The 25991-nt window shown below is 36.6% G+C and overlaps 1 long non-coding RNA gene across 1 annotated transcript; it reads right to left on the bottom strand.

Moving 5' to 3' along the window:
- Window positions 1-21578: 21578 nt before the first annotated feature.
- LOC149203455 (uncharacterized) lies at window positions 21579-22976 on the bottom strand. The gene is made up of 2 exons (XR_016253623.1): window positions 22144-22976; window positions 21579-21951 (listed from the first exon to the last, which is right to left on the bottom strand). It is a non-coding gene; the product is annotated as an uncharacterized LOC149203455 (long non-coding RNA).
- Between the last annotated feature and the right edge of the window lie 3015 nt (window positions 22977-25991).

Raw genomic sequence — 25991 nt, 5'->3', positions numbered from 1 at the left:
GTTGGTGTTTAAAATTTAGATCTTGCAATCAAATATGGCTTTGTTAACGTCTGAGGAGATAAGGAAATTCCTGATCTCCTTTGCTGAATCTAGAAACTGTACAAAAGGATCTGAAAAGTATACACAATATTATTGAGTTGATTCAAGCAACTGTACAAATGTTCTGGATAACTTTCATGCCATGAAACCGAAATGCCATGTTTATCATTATCACCCTGCATGTTTTCAACTACTCTTTGTGATGAGATTTCTACTGACTATGATGTCCATCTTGTAACACCATTATCATCTTGATTTTGACCCTCATGGTCTGTTAATGGAGGAAAATTATGGTTACTTTCATCATCCAACCTGTTAGCTATTAGATCATAAATAACTTGGAAGGATTGTTGCAACTTATTACATATAGGTTCAAATGGAATTTCATAGATTTGTACAAGTTGCTCCTTCTTTTCTTCAATTTTTTTACATGATTCAAACAAAGAGGCGAGTAATTACCTTGGATCGTTTGATCATTGGTTCCAGCTTCCAAGTCTACTTCTACAACCTAACATTCGATGGCATTTTGGGGTTGCAAATCTAGATGTGATAAGTCTTGAACAAAGATTTGATTGCCCTCTAGATGGTTAATATCAAGACTTGTTGACATTTGATTTCTAATTGCCTAATAGTTATCTCTGATAAACTGAAATGAATCAAAACAAAATGGTAAATTTCCTTCACTAATTTCAAAATTTTCTGCACTTTCCTCCTCATTCTCATAGTTGAAATGAACCAGCTGATCACTACTTTCACGTTGTTGAACCTGAATTTCCTTATTCCCCAAATTAGCTTCTGATTCCTCTGCAAGGTTGATTTGGATTTGAGAAACATCATCATCATCATATTGATCATACTTGGGTGAATCATTAAAGGAAGTAATGTTATCAAATGCACACATTAGATCAGGAGATTGCTCCTCCACATATTGCTCTGTGAATCTATCTTCTGATCTATGGTAGATCGAGTTGGTTGGAATTTTTTCATGAATATCAACCTTTTCCTTTTGTGAAACAAATGTGTCATGATGATTTTGAACAAAACATTCAACTTTCGTTGTGATCTTCTGCATCATTTCCTCTGCTTTCTTTATCAAAATGTCGAGTTTTTCCTCTTTCTCTGTTTTCAACTTTTCTTCTCTAATTTTCAGATTAACCTCTACATCCACTGCCATGTTCTACATCTGTTCCATAGTTGAGGGCTTTCTTTCTCTCAGATGAAATTTTGTCTCTGAATCAAATGCTCTTGGGTAATGTAGTAGAGCTGAATCAGGCGGAGGTTTTATATTTAATGGTATTGAATGATAAATTTGATTGAATCTGTCTGAAAATTGTTGTATTGTTTCATCTGGATGTCTTTTTAACTGATTGTATTCTTCTATGATCATGAGGAGATTGACTTTGATTATCCATCTATCAAGGAAGAGTTTTAGAAACTGCTCGAGATTTGAGATGCTTGCCTCAGGCAGGGTTTTGAACCAACTCTTGGCTTTACCTTGCAAAGAAAGAGCAAAAAGCCTAATACGAACATCCTCTTCATCCACTTTAAATAAGTTAATATAATCTTCAAAAACTTGGATATGTTTTTGGGCAATGATACCATTCTCTACATCAAACCTAGGGAGACACTTGGGATAATCATTAGGGAAAACATTGAGTGAAGGAGGCAAAATGAGCGGTTTATACCTATCAGGAACTTTATGAGATACCAGAATATGTTCAGGGATTGGATGATTAGTCTTAATGTTTGAATTCTCCTTAACTGAAAAATGATCTTCATAAGAATTAGAAGACTACGGTTCAAATGTGTAAGGAGACTTTGCATCTACATTTTTCAAAGGAAAACAATAAAAATTTAATCTAAAATCAACTCTGAAATACAATATACACTTTTAATATAAGAAAAACCTATTTACAGTCTTGTACTGGCGCAGGCTCATACCAGTATGCACGCACCCACCTGTAGAAGGCTACAACCTTCTCTCGTTCTCCATATTCTTCTGGAAGGGAGCTACAACCCCCTAGCTTTTGTACTACCTGATATGTTTACTAGTACATAGGCACCATCCTACAAAAGGCTAAAACCTTCACTCGTTCTCCCGCTACTACTGGAAGGGAGCTCTAACCCCCTGGCTCTTGTAATGACCGTTATGTTTACCAATACATAGGCATTGGCCTACGGAAGGCTACGACCTTCTCTCTTCCTCCAGGGACCATGTTTCATAAATTTTCAAACTCGATACTCCTTGTACAAAACAACACAATATGAAGGTTGTGTTTCAACAAATTTTCATAGTGGACCCATCAGTAAAATTGAAGCTCAAAATCAATCACCACTAGAATACAACTAATCACTGAAAACTCATCAACACTGAAGCAAATCATAATCAATCAATCTGAACAATCAGATAATTGTCACCAGAAAACAGAGCAGAACCCAGAACTCTACATCAACAACCTGAACCAACTGCAACTTCAAACATCATATTTCATAATGTATACGCTATTTTGAAGTGCCGAACCAACATGTATATGTGCCTTCACCAAGGCTAACCAACGTATAGATCTGCAAATACTAACTTAAAACTTCACATCTATTCCAGACTTCAATCATACCCAGATCATAACATTTACAGAATAAAACACGTGTTAGCATTCAAATCTAGCCCATCCATTATTAGATCATACAATGGTAAGTCATTTCAAGTTTCATGATCCTGATCCAACGTTATATCCAAAGGTGCACGTGATATTTCAGATCATGTCATTACCATAGCCCTTACAACATAAAATATACTTCAGATAGAAGTATTCATGAAAAACCCATTCACTTGCACACTTGGGCCTTTGATCTCCTCCTCCTTATATACTTAGATCCTTTATCAATACCTCAGACCAAAACCATAGTTATGATGTTGCTATTCTTTTATGGTATCAATATTCTTTGTCACGCTCATTACCATGGTAGCAACCCCTTGTATTCATTATCCTTAATTTTCCATCCCATACGTGTTTTTCCTTCTATGAAAGTGCGTGCATATGTATATGCTCCTTTTGTTCTGTTAACCCGCGTGTATACGCTACTTGGACAAGGTGAACCAGCATTTAATTATTAAACCATTCTCTTTCTTCAATATCTAGAGTCCGATTTGTAATTCTTTGTTGTTAACCTGTTGCACTGTGAACTACCATCATTCATCATATATGTGAGTTGCCATCAAGGACAACACCTGTATCATAATGCCAAAAATATCCCCCTTTGGACTTGATGGCAACCATATTGGTGTTTATTACATCAAACAACACCAAGATACTCTCCCCCTTTGACATTAAGGGAAAAGGGCGGACCAAGATATTCTCCCTCGTAGGGATGCACTGCACATGTTGAATTCTTTGATCATGCTTCCCCTAAGATTTTATTGAAACCTCTGATGGATGTGAAATAAAGTACATGACTCTGTCACTCAACTATGTGAGTATGACCTTCCTATCACCAATGACTCATACATACATCAATTACCCAACCAAGTGAGGATATACCAAATGTTCATACATGACTGAAAATTTGCAATTATTACATCATCCTTCCCATGCATAGTGGGGTTACAAATTACATCATAAGTCTTTACATGACCTTTACATCAAATGATATACATGACATTTACAACAAGGAACAATGATCTAAACAAGACCATGATAGTCATCAGCAACTATCATACACCATATATGATCTGCACCATAAGCATCTATCAGCAGCATCAGGATCAACAGCCTGTTTATGTCCATCATCAAAAGAGTCATTTGAATCAAAACAACTACGTGAATCAAGCAGTATAAGTATCATCATGTACCAAGGTCTTCTATTACAATGCCAACAATGCATTATTAGAAGCATATGCTCCCCCTGAACCTGTGCCAATTGTTCACTGTTAGATCTGATCATTGCATTTGTCAGTAAGAATCATCAAGGCGCCATCATCAACCAATTTTTCATCAAGTCATTAAAAATTTATGAGGGCCAAAATCACTTCTACATACCATCAGTAGACTGTAATCATCATCAATCAAAATGAAAAAGATAATTGATAATTGACTTAACCACATCAAAACCCCTTTCTTGAGTCTATCCCACTGCTTCTTCATCAAAACAACATATACACGATTGTGTAGCTTCTAACTCGTGTATACGTGACTTGTCTTCATAATAACTGTGTATGATAATCGGAATACTGAAGTTTCACACTTAAATTGCTCATGCATTCCTTTGCTATATGCCCAAACTTGTTACAAACATAACATCTTATATGTTTCATATTCATTCTATTGCAATCAATAACTTTGTGACCAAACATATTGCAAGAAAAACAATATCCCTTAAAGTATCTGGAAACTGATGATCTCTATGTGTGGCGGTTATTAGCTTGAACTAGTCTACTTGTGCATCTCGCTGCAACATGTCCAAAATTATGACATATAAAACATTCAACATTATTCATCAGAGGAAATAACCAATTGTCCCTTCCATAGTTAGGAGGAAATGATTTTCTTTGAATTCTTTCTTTCCTTGGTTGTTGATGGGGTTGACCTCTTATCTACTTGTTGAGCATTTCAGATTTTTCATTAGAGTTCCTTGCCTCATCTTGTGAGCTAGATTCACCTTCAACAATTTCATGAAATCCAAGACCACTCTTTATAAGAGGAGAATGCTAAATTTTGATGGTTTCATCTAACGTTTCCAATCCTTTAGCAAATCTAAGATTCAAAGTTTTTGTCTTCTCAAGTTCTTTTCTTAGACTTGCTACTTCACACTCTAATTTTTCATTGTGCTTTTTCATTTCAGTGAGTTGATGTGTCACTGTGTCTATGATTGTATCCTTTTCTACCAAACAGATTTTGAGTTGAGTGATTTCTTTAAGGATATCTTCCTTTTCTAAGGTATCATTTTCATATGCCATGAGTAGTTTAATATCTTGATCATCTTCATCACTATTAGGTAGACCATCACTATCTTCATGAGTATAATAACTTCTTCTATTACCTTATGCAGAAATCTTTCCTTTGAGGGCATTTAGCAGCATAATGACCAACTCTTCCACAAGCAAAACATTTGAAGGGAAGCTTACCTCTGAATCTTCCGAAGCCCCGTCGAAGTTTCTTCACAAAGTTTACCTCATCTTCTTCTGATATATATCCTGATTCTTTGAGATCTTCCTTTTCTTTTCCTTTTTGCAGAAACTTTGAAAGTGGCTTCTCTGATTTCTAATGGACCTCCTTTCCTCATTTCAAAGGTAGTTAAAATTCCATCAAGTTGAACAATAGTAACAGATTGTAGATCTTTCTTTTCTTCAATGGCAGATACTTTTGACTTAAATTTAGAAGATAGAGATCTCAAAATTTTCTCAACTATAGTGGCCTCCTTTATTTCTTCACCCAGATTTCTCATATGATTTAAAATCTCATCTACTCATAAGAAATAACTAGAAATATTTTCATCACTATGCATCTTGAGATATTCATACTGGATTCTAAGAGTTTGGAGTTTAGCACGTTTTACCTGGGAGTCTCCCTCGTAGCTCTGAATGATTTTGTCCCATACTTCTTTGGTTGTGTTGAACTGCATGACTTTGACAAATTTTGATTCTAATAGACTTCCCAATAAAGCATTGACAACTTTGGCATTGATTTCATATGATTTCCTTTCTACTGGATCGGTGGGGACTGCTATTGAATATTGGTATCCTCTTTCCTAAATTTCTCAAACCTCAGCTCCAAGTGACTGAGGATAGGCTCTAGTTCTTGTCTTCCAATATACTAAGTTATCTCCGTTGAAGATTGGTGGTCTGATAGATCCCATTCCTTCGTGATTTCTCATCTTGAGAGATCTTCTTTCAAGCGATCAAACCTCTTTTGAAGGACCTGCTATGATACCAATTGTTTGGAATAATACTGAGAGTGGGGGGGTGGGGGGGTGAATCAGTATTATCAAATCAATAACTTTTTCATTTCATAATCAGATTTATATACGCTACTTCAGTGAAGGGAACTCGCGTGTGCACGCAACTGTTCTTAAGGCAACCAATGTATATCTAGTGAACTTATGAATTAGTCAATTCATCATATGTTGATCTTTAATCAGTGCATTAGTAATTTATTATCCATTTAAACAGTAACCATGTGCAGTAATAACAAAATAATCCATCACACTTAAGCAACACGAATGAACACCAAGATTTAAGGTGGAAACCCAATGCGGGAGAAAAACCACCTGCTGTTGTCGTCTCTATCTTATTTTAATATAAGAAAAACATGTTTACAGTCTTGTACTAGCACAGACTCATACTAGGATGCAGGAACCCACCTGCAGAAGGCTACAACCTTCTCTCATTCTACAGCGTCTACTGGAAGGGAGCTACAACCCCCTAACTCTTATACTAGCTGATATGTTTACTAGTACGTAAGCGTCGGCCTATAGAAGGCTTGAAACTTCACTCGTTCTCCAGCTACTACTGGAAGGGAGCTCCAACCCCTTGGCTCTTGTACTGACTAATATGTTTACCAGTATGTAGGCACCAGCCTACAAAAGGCTACGAACTTCTCTCTTCCTCCAGGGACCACGTTTCATAAATTTTTAGACTAGATATTCCTATACACAACAACACAATATATGTTTCATCAAATTTTCACACTGGACCGATCAGTAACATTGAAGCTCAAAATCAATCACCACTGCAATACAATCAATCACTGAAAGCCCATCAACACTTAAGCAAATCACAATCAATCAATCTAAAAAATCAGATCACCATCACCAAAACACAGAGCATAACCCAGAACTCTGCATCAACAACTTGAACCAACTCCAACTTCAAACATTATATTTCATAATGTATACTCTACTTTGAAGTGTCAAACCAATGTGTATATGCGCCGTCACCAAGGATAACCAGCGTACATATATGAAAATACTAACTTAAAACTTCACAGCTATTCCAGATTTCAGTCATACCCAGATCATAACATTTATAGAATAAAACATACGTTAGCATTCAAATCTAGCCCATCCATTATCAGATCATACAATGATAATTCATTTCAGGTTTCATGATCCTGATCCAACATTGTATCCAAAGGTGCACATGATATTTCAAATCATATCATTACCATAGCCCTTACAACATAAAATATACTTCAAATAGAAGTATTCATGAAAAAACCATTCACTTGCACACTTGGCCCTTTGATCTTCTCCTCCTTATATACTTAGATCCTTTATCAATACCTCAGACCAAACCATAGTTATGTTGTTGGTATTCTTTGATGGTATCAATATTCTTTGCCATGCTCATTACCATGGGTCAATACCATGGTAGGAACCCCTGGTATGCATTATCCTTAACATTCCATCCCATATGTGTTTTCCCTTCCGTGAAAGTGTGTGCATACGTATACGCTCCTTTTGTTCTATGAGCTTGCGTGTATATGTTACTTGGACAAGGTGAACTGATGTATACTTCTTAAACCATTCTCTTTCTTCAATCTCTGGAGTTTGATCTGTAATCCTTTGTTGTTCACCTATTGCACTATGAACTACAATCATTTATCATATATGTGAGTTGACGTCAAGGACAACACCTATATCATAATTCCAAAAATCTCCCCCTTTGGACTTGATGGCAACCATATTGGTGTTTATTACATCAAACAACACCAAGACACTCTCCCCCTTTGACATCAAGGGCAAAGGACGAACCAAGATATTCTCCCCCGTAGCGACGCACTGCACATGTTGAATTCTTTAATCATGCTCCCCCTGAGCTTTTACCAAAATCTCTGATGGATGTGAAATGAAGTATATGACTCTATCACTCAACTATGTAAATATGAACTTCCTATCACCAATGACTCATACATACATCAATCACCCAACCAAGTGGGGATATAACAAATATTCATACATGATTGAAAATTTGCAATTATTACATCATCCTTCCCATGCATAGTGGGGTTACAAATTACATCATAGGTATTTACATTACCTTTACATCAAATGATATACATGACATTTACAACAAGTACCAACGATCTAAACAAGACCATGATAGTCATTAGCAACTATCATACACCATATATAATCTGCACCATAAGCATCTGTCAGCAGCATCAAAATCAACAGCTTGTATATGTCCATCATCAAAAGAGTCATTTGAATCAAAACAACCATGTGAATCAAGCAGTATAAGTTGCATCATGTACCAAGGTCTTCTATTATAATGCCAACAATACATTAGTAGAAGCATATGCTCCCCTTGAACCTGTGTCAATTGTTCACTGTTAGATCTGATCATTGCATTTGTCAGTAAGAATCACCAAGGCATCATCATCAACCAATTTTTCACCAAGCCATTAACAATTTATGAGGGCCAAAATCACTTCTACATATCATCAACAGACTATAATCATCATCAATCAGAACAGAAAAATAATTGATAATTGACTTAGCCATATCAAACCCCCTTTCTTGAGTCTATCCCACTGATTCTGTAGAAATTTCTCAAATTCTCTATGAATCTCGCTCTGAGACCTATGTAGAAAATATGACTGTAGGTTAAACCGATAACGCAATATACATCAAGGAAAAATACTATAAACTACTTCTACTATCAATTTGTGGAGCTTAAAGATTGAGTTGAACACATAGAAGAAGAAGAATCAATGAACAATACACATGAAAATACTTTGGGGAAAGCCTCATCTAAAAACTCCACTATCTGTATTATCATACAAGGTGGAAATACATAGGAATTATACAAAGCCTTAGCTCTCATAGCTAGCCAGCTCTCAATACAATCCTCACAAATGCTCACAGGCAATCCTTGCTTCTCACAAACCTTCTCCTCTACCCTCCAAGCTCCTATTTCCTTGCGTTGTTCCTCTGGGATGATTCTCCCTCAACCAAGTGGAAAACCTCTTCTACCCAGTGGATCATCACCTGATCTCACACACTGTCAGAATTGCACAATCCTCAAGGATATTGATTCCTTCTGCATGCATGAGTTTTCTTTATAGGAAAACACATGCAACTGATAGTACACTATCATTGTCTTTAATCTTAACTAGGTCTTTCTCAGAATAGACATGCATGAGTTTCTGATGAGGGAATCTTCAGTTAACTGGAGTACACTAGTTGAGTGAATGCATGCATCAACTAACTATTAACTCTATATTAGTTCCTCAAACAGTTCAGAACTAATTTAACTGGACTTAACTTAGTAAACTGAGTTAACTAATTATAATATAACTCAACCTTATCTCCTTAATTTAAGGCTTATCTCATCAATTTAAGGAATAAATCTTGCATGACTTCAAAAAGACTTCTAACTTGAATTTGTCCAACTAATTAAGTCAAAATAACTTAATTAATTGTTTCCAAGTAGTTGTTAAGACTAAATTCGATTCTAATTCACAATTTAATTCAAGGACAAATTAGATTGGAATATTCTTGTTGCCACATTTCAACACTCCCTCTCAACAAGAAAGGAATTATATTATAGCAACATGATCCTCCCATCATCAGCAACTTGCTTTACCTTGTAAAGCCAACGGAAACTCACAACTGACTTGTTCTCCGGTCTCGAAACACCGTCCCAAACACGGTTACGAACTATGGAGTCATACTCCTCCACCATAGCATCAACCCAAATCGGCTGCTGCACTTCTTCCTCAAAGGAAGATGGCTCAGTCTCAACAAATTCCCCAACAAGGGCCATGTATCCAGTGTACCTCTCAGGTGACCTCCTATGTCTGCACTGAGAAGATGGTGCTCCCACATTCTCTCTAGCATCCTTCAACAATTTGTCAGCTTCTCTTATGCGCTTTCATCCATCTCTGGAAGACTCTACTTGAGTGGATGTCTCCACTCCTGGAACCTTTGCATGCAGCTGCTCCGCATCAGTCTGAGGCTCCTCCTCCTTAGGAACCAATAGTTCCTCCACAGCCTGTAGTTGGAGCTCCCTCTCAAGGGAAACTCGCATGTCCTTCTACTCATCAAACTTGAGATCTCTACGAACCAATGTCCTCTGGCTGGTAAGCAAGTACACCCGATAGTTGTGAGGTGTATCAGTGTACCCCATAAGTATCCCCAACTCTATTGTCGGCTCAAGCTTATTCCATGTGTCCTTTATCACATGGAAATATACCGATGAGCCAAAGATCTTGAAGTGACCCACATCGGGTCTCTTACCGGAGAAAGCTTCCTCTGATGTCTTCATCCCAAGTATGCGATGTGGGCTTCTATTTTGCAAATAGACCATTGTGTTGCATGCCTCAGCCCACAAGTGAAGTGGTAGGCCTTGGTCATGTAGCGTCGCCTAAGCTACCCCTACAATAGTTCTATTCTTCCTCTCGACCACCCCATTCTGTTGTGGGTTATGAGGTGCCATCAACTCCTGTTTAATTCCTTCCGCTGCACAGAAGTCCTTAGACTCTTGAGAGACATATTCTCCACCGTTGTCGCTTCTCAAGGCCTTGATCTTCTTCCTTGACTCTTTCTTGACCAAAGTTTTGAACTCACAGAACTTTGAGAAGGTTTGGTCCTTCTTCTACATGAAATAAATCCAGCTTTTACGAGAAAATTCATCAATGAAAATCACATAATACCTTTGCTTCGTTGTGGATGCCATCAAGAATGGTCCACACACATCAGTATGAACTCACTCTAAGCTAGCCTTTACTCGACTATCTCAATCATGAAAGGAATACTTGGTGTACTTTCTCAAGGTACAACCTTTGCATGTGTCAACTTGCTCAAGCTTACCTTTGGGAAGTCCTGTACATATCTGCTGCATTATCTTCAAAGCCCCGTGATGCAAATGTCCCAACCGCTTGTGCCACAACTCGCCAACGTCTTGGCTTTGCACAAATTCTGCTTTTGTACTCAATGCTGCACAATCATCTACCTCTAGTTTATAGAGATTCTTCACCCAAATCTCTATCCTCTTGGTCTGACCCATGGCTATGTGTCTTAGGAACACCTTTCCTTTACTGAAGACAACATCGTAGCCTTTGTCCTCCAACATCGCGACCGATACCAAGTTCTTCTTCAGTCCAAGCACATATTTCACATCTGTCAAGGTGATAGGAGCTCCATGCTCCCTCTAAAAAGCAACTGTGCCCACTCCTGAAACACTATACCTTTCGTCACCACCCATATCTATGCACATATTGAGGTTTTTCTCCTCCAAGGCACTGAATAAACTTTTATTGCCGTCCATGTGGAATGCGGCTCCACTGTCAAGATACTAGACACAACCCATCATCAATGACACCATGCATACGATGAGGGTAAAGTCCATTTCGAACTGAGAGGCTAATGCCTCACCTTTCGATCCTTTCGAGGATCCCTTCTTGGACTTCTTCAATGGGCAATTAGTCGCATAATGTCCCATCTCGTGACAATTAAAGCATCTCACATTAGACTTGTCAACCTTCTTCCCTCCATGAGAAGAATTCGATTTGGAATGGGAAGCCTTCCCCTTCCCTTTCCTTGCCTTACTTTCTAAGGCTAGATTTTCTTCATCATCATCCTTGGATGAAGAACCATCTCATGTGCTCCTCCTGATCTCCTCCTGCATGAGATCCGACCACAGTCGTTCCCAATCCGTCAGTTTCTCCCTTCCATTAACAGAGTCCTGGTAACTATTCCAACTCTTTGGAAGGCCAAGGAGAGCGAGGCTCACCATATCTTCATTAATAGTAGTTATTTCCACACTGCCAAGCTCATCTCTGCAGGTGGTTAGCTTGTTCAGATATGTGGAAATAGTATCGTCCTTCTCCATTTTGATTCTTTGAAGCTTATCCTTGAGCGCCAATTTCCTCTGGTCGCTACTATTCTGGTAGAGGTCCTTCAATGTCTTCCACATTGAAAATGGAGTATCCTTCCCATGGAGACTCGAGACAATATGGTCTCGAACTCCCTCAAGGATGATCCGTCTCACCTTCGCCACACACTTCTTCCACTCAGCCAACTCTTGTGCATTAGTTGAAGCTAGCTTTGGTATTTCTTGATCAATGAAATCCTTCAAGTCGTTGACTTCTAATACAACCTCCATTCTATCTTTCCATGCTAAGTAATTCGAGCTACCTTCCAAGGCATACTCGAGTCTCAAGCCATAGAACATCATTGGCCAAACTTGAAGTATGATATGAATTCGATTTGCACCTGCAACCCCGAACTTCAAACTTCGAATTCTCTTCTCCATATACTATTCACAGCTCTGATAAACTTGGCTTCGATACCATGTAGAAATTTCTCAAATTCTCTACAAATCTCGCTCTAAGACCTATGTAGAAAATTTAACTTTAGGTTAACCTGATAATGCAATATACATCAAAGAAAAATACTATAACCTACTTCTACTATCAATTTGCGAAAGCTTAAAGATCGAGTTGAACACATATAACCAGAAGAAGAAGAATCAATGCACAATACACATGAAAATACTTTGGGGAAAGCCTTAGCTAAAAACCCCACTATCTGTATTATCATACAAGGTGGAAATACATAGGAATTATACAAAGCCTTAGCTCTCACAGCTAGCCAGCTCTCAGTACAATCCTCACAGATGCTCACAGGCAATCTTGGCTTCTCATAAGCCTTCTCCTCTGCCCTCCAAGCTCCTATTTCCTTGTGTTGTTCCTCTGGGATGATTCTCCTTCAACCAAGTGGAAAACCTCTTCTACCCAGTGGATGATCACCTGATCTCACACACTGTCAGAACTGCACAATCCTCAAGGATATTGATTCCTTTTGCATGCATGAGTTTTCTTTATAGGAAAACACATGCAACTAATAGTACACTATCCTTGTCTTTAATCTTAACTGGGTCTTTCTCATAATAGACATGCATGAGTTTCTGATGAGGGAATCTTCAATTAACTGGAGTACACTAGTTGAGTGCATGCATGCATCAAATGATTGTTAACTCTCTATTAGTTCCTCAAACAATTTGGAACTAATTTAACTGGACTTAACTCAATAAACTGAGTTAACTAATTACAATATAACTCAACCTTATCTCCTTAATTTAAGGCTTATCTCCTTAGTTTAAGGGATAACTCTTACATGACTTCAGAAAGACTTCTAACTTGAATTTCTCCAACTAATTAAGTCAAAATAACTTAATTAATTATTTCCAAGTAGCTGCTAAGACTGAATTCGATTTTAATTCACAATTTAATTCAAGGACAAATTAAATTGGAATATTCTTGTACCCATATTTCAACAACTTCTTCATCAAAACAACATATACGCAACTGTGCAACTTCTAACTCGTGTATATACATGACTTGTCTTCATAATAACTGCGTATGATAATTGGAATACTAAAGTTTCACACTTTCATCTCCTCCTGGGTCTGTTATGTCTGTATACTTAGCTATGCCACATCTTTCTGACGACAATTCCTTCTTCTTCAATACCTTGGATTGTGATGATGTTTTCTCCTTTTGGTGTGGTGGCCAAAAATTGCTCATGCATTCCTTTGCTATATGCCCAAAATTGTTACAATCATAACATCTTATATGTTTCATATTCCTTCTGTCGCAATCAATAACTTTGTGACCAAACATATTGCAAGAAAAACAATATCCCTTAAAGTACCTAGAAACTGATGATCTCTATGTGTGACGGTTATTAGCTTGAACCATTCTACTTCTGCAGCTGGCTGCAACATGTCCAAAATTATGACATATAAAACATTCAACATTATTCATTAGAGAAAATAACCGATTGCCCCTTCCATAGTTAGGAGGAAATGATTTTCTTTGAATTCTTTCTTTCCTTGGTTGTTGATGGGGTTGACCTCTTATCTCCTTATTGAGCATTTCAGATTTTGCATTAGAGTTCATTGCCTCATCTTGTGAGCTAGATTCACCTTCAACATTTTCATGAAAACTAGGACCAGTCTTTATAAGAGGAGAATGTTGAATTTTGATGGTTTCATCTAACATTTCCGATCCTTTAGCAAATCTAAGATTTAGAGTTTTTGTCTTCTCAATTTCTTTTCTTAGACTTATTACTTCACACTCTAATTTTTCATTGTGCTTGTCCTTTTAAGTGAACTGATGTGTCACTTTGTCTATGATTGTATCCTTTTCTGCCAAACAGATTTTAAGTTGAGTGATTTCTTTAAGGATATCTTCCTTTTCTAAGGTATCATTTTGATATGCCATGAGTAGTTTAATACCTTGATCATCTTCATCACTATTAGACAAGCCATCACTATCTTCATGAGTATAATAACTTCTTCTATTACCTTCTGCAGAAATCTTTCCTTTGTCATGAGGGCATTTAGTAGCATAATGACCAACTCTTCCACAAGCATAACATTTGAAGGGAAGCTTACCTTTGAATCTTCCAGAACCCCGCTAAAGTTTCTTCACAAAGTTTACCTCATCTTCTTCTGATATATATCTTGATTCTTTGAGATCTTCCTTTTCTTTTCCTTTTGCAGAAGCTTTGAAAGCGGCTTCTCTGATTTCTGATGGACCTCCTTTCCTCATTTCAAAGGCAGTTAAAATTCCATGAAGTTGAACAATAGTAATAGATTGTAGATCTTGCTTTTCTTCAATGGAAGATACTTTTGACTCAAATTTAGAAGATAGAGATCTCAAAATTTTCTCAACTATAGTAGCCTCCTTTATTTCTTCACCCAGATTTCTCATATGATTTACAATCTCATCTACTCATAAGAAATAACTAGCAATACTTTCATCACTATGCATCTTGAGAGTTTCATACTGGATTCTGAGAGTTTGGAGTTTAGCACGTTTTACCTGGGAGTCTCCTTCGTAGCTTTGAATTATTCTGTCCCATATTTCTTTGGTTTTGTCGAACTGCATGACTTTGACGAATTTTGATTCTGATAGACTTCCCAATAAAGAATTGATGACTTTGGCATTGATTTCATATGATTTCCTTTCTGCTAGATCCGCGGGGACTGTTGCTGGATATTGGTATCCTCTTTCCACAATTGCCCAAACCTCAGCTCCAAGTGACTGAAGATAGGCTCTAGTTTTTGTCTACCAATATACTAAGTTATCTCCGTTGAATATTGGTGGTCTGATAGATCCCATTCCTTCGTGATTGATCATCTTGAGAGATCTTCCTTCAAGTGATCAAGCTTCTTCTGAAGGACCTCCTCTGATACCAATTGTTGGGAATAATATTAAGAGCGGGGGGGTGAATCAGTATTATCAAATCAATAACTTTTTCATTTCATAATCAAATTTATATACGCTACTTTAGTGAAGGGAACTCGCATGTGCACGCAACTGTTCTTAAGGATACCATTATATATCCAATGAACTTATGAATTAGTTAATTCATCATATGTTGATCTTTAATCAATGCATTAGTACTTTATTAACCATTTAAACAGTAACCATGTGCATTAATAGCAAAATAAACCATCACACATAAGCAACACACATGAACACCAAGATTTAAGGTGGAAACCCAACGCGGGAGAAAAACCACATGTTGTTGTCATCTCTGTCTTTTTTTAATATAAGAAAAACTTGTTTATAGTCTTATACTGGCGCAGACTCATACCAGTACGCAGGCACCCACCTGCAGAAGGCTACAACCTTCTCTCGTTCTCCAACTTATACTGGAAGGGAGCTACAACCCCCTAGATCTTGTACTAGCCAATATGTTTACTAGTATGTAGGTGCCAGCCTATAGAAAGCTCCAAACTTCACTTGTTCTCCAGCTACTACTAGAAGGGAGCTCCAACCCCCTGGCTCGTGTACTGGCTGATATTTTTACCAGTACATAGGCGCTAACCTACAGAAGGCTACAACCTTTTCTCTTCCTCCACGGACCACGTTTCATAAATTTTTAGACTGGATATTCCTGGTACACAATAATATAATATGAAGGTTGTGTTTCATCAAATTTTCACATTAGACCCATCAGTAACATTGAAGTTCAAAATCAATCATGACTGCAATACAACCAATCAATGAAAACCCATCAACCCTAAAGCAAATCACAATCAATCAATATTAACAATCAAATCACTGCCACCAGAACACAGAGCAAAACCCAAAACTCTGCATCAATAACCTGAACCAACTCCAACTTCAAACATCATCTTTCGTAATGTATATGCTACTTCGAAGTGTCGAACCAGTGTGTATACGCGCCTTCACCAAGGCTAACCAGCGTATCGATCTGTAAATACTAACTTAAAACTTTTCATCTATTCCAGACTTCAGTCATACCCAGATCATAACATTTATAGAATAAAACATGCATTAGCATTCAGATCTAGCCCATCCATTATCAGATCATACAATGATAAGTCATTTTAGGTTTCATGATCCTGATCCAACATTATATCCAAAGATGCATGTGATATTTCAAATCATAACATTACCAAAGCCCTTTTAACATAAAATATACTTCAGATAGAAGTATTTATGAAAAACCCATTCACTTGCACACTTGGCCCTTTGATCTTCTCCTCCTTATATACCTAGATCTGTTATCAATACCTCGGACCAAAACCATAGTTATGCTACTGGTATTATTTGATGCTATCAATATTCTTTGTCGCGCTCATTACCATGGGTCAATACCATAGTAGGAACCCCTAGTATGCATTATCCTTAATTTTCCATCCCATACGCATTTTCCCTTCTGTGAAAGTGCATGCATACGTATACGCTCCTTTTGTTCTGTGAACTTGCGTGTATATGTTACTTGGACAAGGTGAACCGACGTATACTTCTTAAGCCATTCTCTTTCTTCAATCTCTGGAGTTTGATTTGTAATCCTTTGTTGTTTACCTATTGCACTGTGAACTGCCATCATTCACCATATATGTGAGTTGACATCAAGGACAACACCTGTATCATAATGCCAACAATATCCCCCTTTGGACTTGATGGCAACCATATTGGTGTTTATTACATCAAATAACACTAAGATACTCCCCCCCTTTGACATCAAGGGCAAAGGGTGGACCAAGATATTCTCTCCGGTAGGGATGCACTGCACATGCTAAATTCTTTGATCATGCTCCCCATGAGCTTTTACCGAAATCTCTGATGTATGTGAAATGAAGTACATAACTCTATCACTCAACTATGTGAGTATGAACTTCCTATCACCAATGAATCATACATACATCAATCACCCAACCAAGTGGGGATATACCAAATGTTCATACATGATTGAAAATTTGCAATTATTACATCATCCTTCCCATGCATAGTGGGGTTACAAATTACATCATAGGTCTTTACATGACCTTTACATCAAATGATATACATAACATTTACAACAAGGACCAACGATCTAAACAAGACCATGATAGTTATCAACAATTATCATACACCATATCTGATCTGCACCATAAGCATCTGTCAGCGGCATCAAGATCAATAGACTATATATGTCCATCATCAAAAGAGTCATCTGAATCAAAACAACTATGTGAATCAAGCAGTATAAGTATCATCATGTACCAAGGTCTTCTATTATAATGCCAAAAATGCATTATTAGAAGCATATGCTCCCCCTGAACCTGTGCCAACTGTTCACTGTCAGATCTAATCATTCCATTTGTCAATAAGAATCATAAAGGCATCATCATCAACCAGTTATTCATCAAGTCATTAACAATTTATGAGGGCCAAAATCACTTCTACATATCATCAACAGACTGTAATCATCATCAATCAGAACAGAAAAGATAATTGATAATTGACTGAACCATATCAGACCCCTTTTCTAAACAATCTAAACAAGACCCTTTTCACGTCACGCCATGCCTTTCCCCTCTCAGCGAGCGAATATCTGGAGTAGGCCCCACTTGGATAAACAATTGTGACATCCCAAATTTTATTTTAAACGTAAAATTGCGAAGGAGTTTGATGTATTTTGGCAAGTGTATCCAAAGATTCGAACATCTAGCCATTTATTACTTATGCACTTTTGAGAATGGCCTGGATCTAGATTTCTATGAAGAAAGGCAGGTATCCTTAATGGGCCCATTAGGTAAACTTGTGTACAAGGCCAGATTGAATGGAACCAGAGTTGTTTAGTGCATCCAGTGTGGACCTCGCATAGTTGACTATATGTAAGGGGTCGAAGGTGGTATTAGATCCGGATTTATTTGGAGACAAGGGTGAATCTAGAGATCCAAGAATCTGGGAGCTCGAAAAGTTTGCTAAGTGAAAAAACTCCACACTATATTTCTTTAAAAGCAGATATAACATAAAAGTGTGGTTTTCCATGAAAGGACTTAACCCTGTGGGAACCCTAGTGCAAGCTAAGGTGGTAGGCACCACATAGGTTGAGCAAGGCTACATGGATGCCAAAGTTCTGGTGCCATGGAATACTGCTGACGTGGCACCTCTGTGGCATGACACATGGTAGGTAAAATCGACCATATTAGATGGCTAAGGCATCCATTTTTGGATGATGTGGCATCGTTAGAGGATTCCATGTGGTGGGGTGACATCGCCCTTATGTCAGCAAGGAGCAAGGAGACTAGTGATGTGGAGTTAGATGACGTGGCTACTAAGTGGTGCCATGAATCATGCCATATCGGAGGTAACATAAGGGGTGACGTCAAACAATGGTGTTAAGTAATGTTAAGGTCCCCATTAGTTCCTTTCGTCTAGCGTCTGAGGAAAAGCGCTAGATGATAAACTCTCACGCAAATAACGTAAATGTTGATGTCTTGTTGTGTCAGTTTGGAATGGTCCTTCTGCCTTGGTGCGATGGCGCTAGGTGCATTGGCATGGCAGGGCCCACGTTGGTCTATTAGCCACGTGGCAGTGTTTGCTTATGTGGCAAGGTTTAATGAACAAATCTTTAAATGGGCATAACTTCCAATCCATAAGTTAGATTGAGATAAGAATTATATCGTCAAAATGGACTCAACGGGTTGAACGTGATGGTCGCATTTATTTTGAGTTTCTAAGAGATTTAAAAAGGAGGATTTTAGTGACCTCATCTTCATAATGGAACTTGGAGATTGGGTCAACATTGATGTAACACCTTCTATAGACTCAAAAATACCCAAGGGGGTGCTAGTGTGTGTTAAAGAAAATATAAATACAAAACAAAATTTCAACATAAAGATATGCCGCCACAATAATAAGACTTACAATTATTATGGATGTCACAGATAACAACCACAAACTAAAGAGAATCCTAAAGATATGATATGAAAACATGATCAAATGTACCCACTATATTAATACCAACAAAACATAACATACTTTCCATCAACTTGAAAACTTACACAATATAACTTTCTAACCAAGTTTGTAATGTAGTGTTGCAATTTAACACATAATGTACTTTATACATTATGCACTATATTAATACCAAAATAAGGGAATATTCTTTCCATAAACTTGTATCTAACAAAGTTTGTAATGTAATGTTGCAATTTAACACATAATGTACTTTATACATTACCCACTATATTAATACCAAAATAAGGGAATATTCTTTCCATCAACTGGAAAGCTTACATCCCATGCCAAAATTTTCTGACAAAATTTGTAATGTAGTACTACAATTTAACACATTATGTACTTTTTACATCACCCACTATACTAACATCAAAATAAAAGAACATACTTTTTATCAACTTGAAACTTACACACCAAAACTTTCACAAAAATTATAATATAATACTACAATTTATTTATTTTATACATGATGTCAACAATAATTCAAAATGTGGATGAAATGCAACTCACTCAAAGCATTTTCATTGTTTTATATATATATCCACTTTTACCATTGATTAAGCGTAGTAATGGGCTTCAAAAATTCCTTGCAAGATTGTGTGATCAGGAGGTGGAACATATACTCATTTACTATGATAACCAAAGTTGTATCAAACTTTTTGAGAATACAATGTTTTATAATAGGTCTAGGCATATGAAATTCATATATCACTTCATATGAAACAAGGTTTAGAAGGAAGCAGTGAAGCTCTAACATATTTCCATGAATCAATGATTAGCTAATATTCTAACCAAGCCCTTGGTAAGAGGGAAGTTTGAGGAATTCAATGACATATTTGGATTGGTGCAAAACTTATTACTTGCCAAGAGTGTAGAGAATTATAGCTCAAATAGAAACTTCTGCACATGTGAATGTATGATAAGTAGTTTGAAATATTTTCAAAAGGTATGTATATTTTATAAAAACAATTGTCTTTAAAAGGTCATTCAATTTTTTAATTCATTTTAGTAAAACAAGTGAAAGTCTTAATTAGTTGTTAAGTCTAAAAATTTATATCTCATGTGTGCATGACTAAGACTAGAAGTAAACTCAAAAATAGATTAGGGATTCAGCTTTAACTAAAAATATAAAGATGGTTCTAGATAGAGAGTTTAAACACACTTGAACAGTTGAGCAAGTAGAGAGAGAGAGAGAATTCAGGTAGGGACAAATTCAAGCAATAGGTAGAGGTTGTACAAGGTTTTGTATAGTTCCATAGAGTCACATGAAATAATTAAATAAAGTCATCTGTGCAGGACCATACAAACACATCTATATAGTTGTACAAGCATTTGTGCAATTTGTATAGATAGGTTGCGCATTCCATGCAATCAATTGTACAATGTATACAATAGGTTATACACTCATACAATTGGCCACACTTCTCAAACAAGTTGTTCCACTGAATTCAAAGTGATTTCCCTGACCATTCAACTTAGTTTTGGCAACTTGTGAAGGTGTCTGTGTGAGTTTTTTGAAGGAATGAAAAGTCGATTTTGAAGGAGTAATTACTTGTGTGTATATGAAACTAATTTTATGCTTCTACTATTTAATTTTCAGCTATTGTGTGATGGATGATGTGGTCTAAAATTTATTTTCAACATTAATTAAACTTATCAATTTTACTCATTTAATTGAGATCATAAGAACATTAATCATCTAAGCTTGGAATTTTTGCATATGAAACTATAGAATGCATAACATCTTAGAGACTTGCACTCCAAATCCAACTTTGGAATGGGCAAAACCTTTGATGTAAATAACACTTTATAAATGACGTTCATCTCACAATTGTTATGTAGATGAAGAAAAACATTATCATGAAACATTATTCCAACATAAAAAATAAAAATACAAAACAAAATCTCAACATAAAAATATGTCACCATAATAGTAAGACTTACCATTATTATGAATATCACATAGATAAAAATGGCTAACTAAAAAAAATCCTAAAGACATGATATCAAAACATGATCAAAACTACCCACTATATTCATATCAACACAAAAGAAAACATAATTTCCAACTTAAAAGCTTACACCACAAAACTTTCTAACAAAATTTGTAATGTAGTACTGCAATTTAATACATTATGTACTTTATACATCTCCTACTGTATTAATACAAAAATAAGAGAACATACTTTCCATCAACTTGAAGACTTACACTTCAAAATTTTCTGACAATATTTATAATGTACAAGTGCAATTTATCACAACATGTACTTTATAAATGACCCACTATATTAACATCAAAATAAGAGAATATACTTTTTGTCAACTTGAAGATTTAAACCCAAAACTTTCACAAAAATTATAATATAATACTATGTAACATATTATTTATGTTATCTATGATGTCAACAATAATTCAAAATGTGGTCAAGTCCCACTAGCACAACCGGTTGAGGTTGAGGATGAACCTCGTCAGCAAGGTAACCCAGGATCAAACCTACCCCGTGTTAGGGGGAAGAGACATGCTAAAAAATCCAATCAGCTAGGGCTAGTGTGACCCAAACTGGGTGCGATCCCCGGCTAAATGCTTCTGGATTGCGGCTCCTCAAACCATAAGTCAAACCTAGAAAATCACAAACAACTTGACAAACAAAAAAATATTAATTCGAAATGTGAATTCAAAATACAACTAACCCAAAACCTTTTCATTATTACAGATAATTTTTTAGCCTCATATACATATATATCGACTTTAGCAATTAAGGAAGAGTAGCAATGAGCTTCAACAAAATTCTTATGCTTACACCATAGATAGATGGATGAAGAAACTTACAAAGAAACGCATTAGGTTTTTGACAACACCAAAGATAAATAAATGAAGTTACCAAGAAACGCATCAGACGCAGAGTGTGGTGAAGAGATTTTGGGGAAAAATTGCACTAGTTGGTTCAGCCATTTTGTCGAACATTTAGCCTGCAGGCTCTCTGTTCAAACTTTTGATGATTCCCCTTTTGATCAGAACAATTGGCCTGCAACTCAGTTGCAGATCTGAGATGAAAAAGTCTGTAGGACATTCTGGCAAATGAAGCCATGGATGTATCATGTATGGACGCTTTCCTCCCCAATTTCAGGAATCTTTGCAAGATTTTGTCCAAGTGTCGGTATGCAATCCCTGTACAATGAAGGCGACTGAATTCTGCTCGGACAGGACATCGGAGCAGTTGGGCTCAATCCATTATCAGAAATGGCATCACGGCTTCTCCCGTCAGATGCAAAAAGCAAACGAGGAACTGTTGGGCTCTGACCTTGGTATCGGTGTATCGGTAATGGGTTCCTGTAGCGTATGACTCCACTGACACACTGACCCCTGAACCCAGCGGTGGTCCATTACATCTTCCAGGTTCTCTGCTGCGATGGACAGCGCGTAATTATGTGTCGATGGCTAAGCTCGCTCTGCCTGATTTTGGTACAAGCATGATGTTCAGTAGATAAGCGTCTCATTCATACTGGTAAGACGTAAAATGATTTATCAGTTTTCCTAAAATAAGTGCAACGAACCAGTCCTTTTAACGGTGAACGTGACCTCTCAGAAAACAAGAAGAAAGTGGATCTGCCCGGATTGATGCCTTGGCCTTCGCAGGTTATCGTTACTCCGTTTGTTTGGATTTTTCCGCGGTGCATATCGTGTGACTGTGTATATATATAAAAATATATTGATATATTATGTGTATATAAAACAAAAATTTGGATATAGAATATATCCTTTCTTTAAACATTTTATTTGTATTTTTATATTTTTAAAATGGTTTATTAATTTATAGTAAAATATATTTAACAAATTTGTTTTTATCCAGGGTAAATATGACCATTCGTAGAATAAGAAGAAAAGTGGATTGGTTTGGGATAATGTCAATGATTATATATATATATATATATATATATATTTGTGTGGATGTGTGATTTAGATATAGATTTTTTTAAATAGTTTAAGATTGAAATTTCAATAATTTTTTAGTTGGTTTATAATTTATGGGATTAATTTAAGATCAAGAAGTTATAATTTACACTTAAATATTATACTAATTATTTAAGTTATAAAAATTATTTAAATATTATATTAATTTTTAATAGGGTTAGACTTCTGCTCACAAGGTTTTAAACCTGAAATCTTAATATAAGGAATGCTTTAATAGTGCATTTCATCACTATCAAGTATATACCCAGTAAACAATTAAAAAAAAAGTGTACATTTAGTAATCAATTATTTAGCTGACAGAAATAAAAATAATTAAAATTAGAAACAAACTTTTAATATCTTATCTATATCTCAATGCTTTATTTGAGAAGCACACACTTAGCTTGATTTACTTCATAATTTTTAAGAAAATTGGGGCAACAATCCAGCAATAAACCATTCCCAGTGTTGGATAGCCAACTTTTGATCTCTTATCTATATCTCAGAAGGAGAAGCACATTCTAGCTTGATTTACTTCATAATTTTTAAGAAAATTGTCCTTCCAATTTTTCTAAAGTGAAACATAATTATCAATTATGGATATTATTTAGTTATTTTTTTCTATAATTTGTAAATATCCAAACATTACTTAAATTATGGATTTTATTTGATTACTTTTGTATTAGTCTATATACATTAAATATACAAGTTATTGCTTAAAGAATATTTATGAAAGCCCTTCAATAACCTTTAATTTAAGAAATTTTATATTTTTAATTTTTTATGTTTTTTAATTACATTTTATATATCAATTTTGATAAAATAATTAAATATCACTAGAAAATCCAACACTGGTGATCTTTAATTTAAGACATTTTATACTTTTAAATTTCTTTTTTGTTTTTTTTTTTTTTTTCCAAAGGAAAAAACGGTAACTTTTTATTAAAAAGATAATGAAAAGTTACACTAGCATATGCAATGAAGCATTCTGAAAGCTGCCACAAGGGCTCGAGTGCTTTTCGCACCCCACGCAGCGTTAGAAGACTAACGTGCAAAAAGAGTAAGAAAGAAAGAGAGAGGAGAGAGGAGGAAAGAGGCAAAAAACTGAATTCCGGCTGTGAGTAAGACTCATGCTTCAAGTTTTTCTCCCCTTTTTCTTTTCGACCTTACGCCACTCTCCTTGAGCGGGCTCGATCGAAGCAATGACTAACTGTGTTTCTGCATTCTGTGGGCCAGTTTCTTTGTCTGAATCTGAAGTGTCGGAGTGGTGGTGGCGTTTGATGCCACCCACACTAGGATCCACGCTTGTCATCTCTGCCTTGTTGTCTGATGTGGTTCCTTTCTGATTCTCCATTTCTTGAGATATCTCGGTCTTCTCTGCAGGGATCTCTTCCTCCTCTGCTTCTGATTCCTCCTCTGAATCTGGGGGTGAAAATTGCCATCCTTTCCTCTGCTTCCCTTTCTGCTTCTTTTTACTGTTTACTTTCTTGGCTTTTGGACATGAGCTTTGTAAGTGTCCTGTCTTCCTACAGAGCCTACATCTGAAAGCGGTGTTTTCATAATCTAGTACTTGCAGCCAGTTTTGTTGTTTGTAGATCAGCCTTATATTGTCCGGCCGCCCTTTACTTAAATCTACTTCCACACAAATACGTGCGAAAGTGTAGATCCTTTCATCAATCCTTTCCAGATCTGTTTTGATATATTTCACTATGCTATTCCCAATGCCTTCCAAAACTCGTTCATTCCAAAAGTGCAGTGGAAGGTTGTATAGTCTAACCCATACCGGCATTTTGGTTACAGTCATTTTGTTTGGATCAAAATCTGGGAACCATGGGGTCATAAACAACCCCGATGTTCCCCAAAACCATGGCCCAGCACTGATGACTGTGTCTCTGACTTCCTTGGATGTAAATCTTACTATGAAAAACCCCTTTGAACATAGATGAATATCACATTCCATGGTCCAGCTGGTGAAGATCCAATGGAATAGATCCATGGGTTTAGGCCAAAAACTGTTGAAACGGCAAATGAGAGCTTGCGTTTCATAGGACTTAACGAAATCGTCAATCCCTGAAGAGTCTAGGTTTAAGGCTGGGGTTTGCTCTGCCTGATCTACTATGTATGGCCTGGGTATGTGACTGCCTTGTTCTGGAGAGGACCCTGAGCCTCTGCTGCCCTGTAATATGTTTTTGTAGGATAGACCTCCCTTAGGTTGGTGCTGGGGTGCAGTTTTTTTTCCTTTGTCTTCGCTTTGCTGTCCCTGAGGTGGAGCCCCTCCTCTCAATCTGAAGTTTAAAGTAATGACTGATCCTGGCCCAATCTCATAGCTTTCCATCGATCTACAGTCCTGGAGAGATCGCCTACCACTGACCAGGTGTTGGATCTGAACTGGATAACCCATTACTGCCCATATTTGTTGTTTTAGCTGCAAAGAGGTACTTCCTGCATGGACCCATACTAAACGAGTTTTCCCCTGTGGGGGTTTAATCAGAATCTGAAAACATAGAGTTTTTACCTGCTCTAGCTGTAAGCATACTTCCAGATCTGGCCCTGATTTTGTTCGTTTTTCCTTTTGCATGTCAAGATCTGCGGGAGCTCTGCTCGATCTGGGATCAAACTGTGCTCGGATCTTTTTTGTTTTTTAATTACATTTTATATATCAATTTTGATAAAGTAATTAAATATCACTAGAAAATCCAACACTAATGCTTTTTATTTATTGAAGT

The sequence above is a fragment of the Pinus tabuliformis genome, chromosome 2_1 (assembly GCF_031772625.1).
Source record: "Pinus tabuliformis cultivar Carrire ecotype Pingquan chromosome 2_1, CPIR1, whole genome shotgun sequence".
NCBI classification, from domain to species: domain Eukaryota; kingdom Viridiplantae; phylum Streptophyta; class Pinopsida; order Pinales; family Pinaceae; genus Pinus; species Pinus tabuliformis.
This window is presented reverse-complemented; position numbering and strand designations above follow the sequence as displayed.